Source organism: Durio zibethinus, chromosome 25 (genome assembly GCF_047325235.1).
Source record: "Durio zibethinus cultivar Kanyao isolate XHJ-2024 chromosome 25, ASM4732523v1, whole genome shotgun sequence".
Classification (NCBI taxonomy): Eukaryota; Viridiplantae; Streptophyta; class Magnoliopsida; order Malvales; family Malvaceae; genus Durio; species Durio zibethinus.
Genome location: NC_143186.1, coordinates 9,591,433 through 9,594,019, shown reverse-complemented (window position 1 = coordinate 9,594,019; position 2,587 = coordinate 9,591,433). Strand labels below are relative to the sequence as shown.

Here is a 2,587-nt window from a genome sequence, read left to right as displayed (position 1 = left end):
AGTGTTTAAAATTTTTTTGTTTTACCGATGGATTTAGAGAGAGAATTTGTCAGTAATGTGTAAAAATGTTTTATTTTGAAAAATTTTTTACCGGTGAATTTTTCTGTTGCTAAATTCGTAGGAAACTTTTACAGACAAAATTATCAATGAAAATTTCATCGGTAAAATTCACAACAATTTGCGCTAAAATATCACCTACAAATTATCAATAGAAAATATCACCTACAAATTATCAATAGAATTAAATCTGTCGGTAAATTCTATCAACAATTTGTTGATAATCCATCAATAAAAGTTTTTATTTTTAAATTTCATCAATATTTCCTTCGTAATCCGTCAATATTTAACGAAGAAAAATTTCGTCGTTAAAATTTTGTTGGTATTTATTGAATTTCTGGTAGTGATAATTCAAGAATAGTCTTTACAGGTTTCTAAACTAAATGGTACATGCAGTTTCTTCAGGTTTTCATTGTGCATAACTTATTTTCCTTGTGAGTTACTACATATACAGGTTTCGAAGGATCTCTCCATGGATTTGCCTCCAACACTGAACAGGATTAGGTGCAGGAAAAGTAGTGAAACTTTGTGAAAGTAAATAAAAAAAAAGTAGTGAACCATATTATGAATGAAGCATCAAGCTGTGAAGAAACAACACAGGTTGTCAAATAATTTACAACTATTACCCAGACTAAAAGCATCCTTCAATAAATTCCAATACACCAAGTACATACAAAAACTCATACTCTGTATATATCAAATAAAACTGCTAGCATGATTGTTTAACTCTATGGAAGAAGTTGAAGTAGCAGCATAACAACTAAGTATTCCCTTGTTTTCACCTACATCACAATCATAAACAAAACAATATATTGAGAAAACCACAGACTAAATGGAAAATAATACCAAATTGAAATGCAAGGAAGACTTACATATCACCAGAAAACATATGCTAGACTTGATGGCAATGTTCCAAAGAAAAATTGATTGAACAAGAACTATATCTAACGTTTTAACTTCTGAATCTCCATTAATAGAATCATAAACTTAACATGAATTCTACTCTCCAAAATACTTTCTAATAAGAATCTTCACATAGATGGAGATTTAAGAATAATGCTCATCAGTAGATATGTTTGGTCTATTATCTCAACAATAAACATACCAAGAAATCTATTTCCATATACTACAACACGATATACTGTATTATTTAGGTAGAAGTTTAACAGGAAAAAATCTGAAAAAATCAAATAATAATGAAAAACATACACTATTTCTAATGATTACTTCTATTCATTACAAGAATATAAATATATAACACCAAAAAGTTTCAAAAGTAATCAACTCATAACAACCACTTTAACTTGAAACATAGCTCATATGAATCATTGATAAGATTCACAAATTAATTCTTGAAATTAAAATTACTTTAAAATCAAATGGAAAACATGTGACCTGTAATTACCATAGCCAGCTGAACTAGCCACAAGAATAGCCCATCTTGTTCCAAGTGGTTCATCATCTATATCTTGTGTTTTTTTTTTTTTCTTTAACATATCAAATCACGAGTTTCATCCAAGAAAAGCCCCAAAAAACAAAAAACAAAAAACATGGCCTCAATCAAACTCAAACACTAAATCAAGATCAAGCACAACCACGTATTTGAAGATTAAACATTTCTATTTAATTTCAAATTACCTCTTTTTTGTTGAAATATTTGAAAAAACTGAAACATTTGCAAAAACTGTAATGTGCTGCTGCAAATACTGTGAAAGTGAGATTGTAAGAGCTATCTTGCAAAAACTGGTGTTGGTTGCACTGCCGCAATAGCCTAGGGTACAAAGGACAATGACATAGTGGTTGAAAGCTTGGAACCCTCAATTTTTGGAGCTAGAAAGGGAAAGGCGACTAAAGCTTTTGATCGGGTGTTTGGAGAGAAGAAGGAAAGAAGCTGTGCATGGTGCTCGGTGGTAAAAGAAGTAGCGATAGTGGCTAGAACCTAGAGGTGGGGCTTCGGCTTTCGAGAAAGAAGGAGAAAGGTGCGCCGCTCAGAGAAAGAGGAAGTGGAAGTAAAATGATAAGACTAGGAGAGGCTGTTAGGAGCTGGACGGCAAAGAAGCAACGACAGGAGGTGGCTGGAACCTGGAGCTGGGGTTTCAGGTTTGGAAGGAAGAAGAGAATGGCGCCGTTGGTGAGAGAAGAAATAAGAGGGGAAGAAAAAAGAACTAGGTTTTTACATTTTAGGGTGTTTAATATATTTAATTTATTTTTTTTAATGTCGACGGATTTTTCCGTCGGTGATTCTTGTTCTAATTTTTTTCAATCGTGCCTTTTTTTACCTAAGGAATACAGACGAAAATTCTCTCTATGGGTAAATTCTGCCGGTAAATATTGAATTATTTTATAATTATGATTCACTAGTAATCTATTGATATTTACCAACGAAAAAATTCTGTTGGTAAAAATCCGTTGATGATATCCTAAGTTATAGTAATGTCACCTTATGAATAATTTCACTATTTTCAAAGTAGTTAGTATCAAAATATTTACCTTTCCTATCAATTCTCAAAGTCATAAACCTAAAATTATA

The 2,587-nt window shown here is 31.7% G+C and overlaps 1 long non-coding RNA gene across 1 annotated transcript; it reads right to left on the bottom strand.

Moving 5' to 3' along the window:
- Positions 1-639: 639 nt before the first annotated feature.
- LOC149511597 (uncharacterized) lies at positions 640-2,197 on the bottom strand. Its single transcript, XR_016333761.1, has 2 exons — positions 1,696-2,197; positions 640-839 (listed from the first exon to the last, which is right to left on the bottom strand). It is a non-coding gene; the product is annotated as an uncharacterized LOC149511597 (long non-coding RNA).
- Positions 2,198-2,587: the final 390 nt, after the last annotated feature.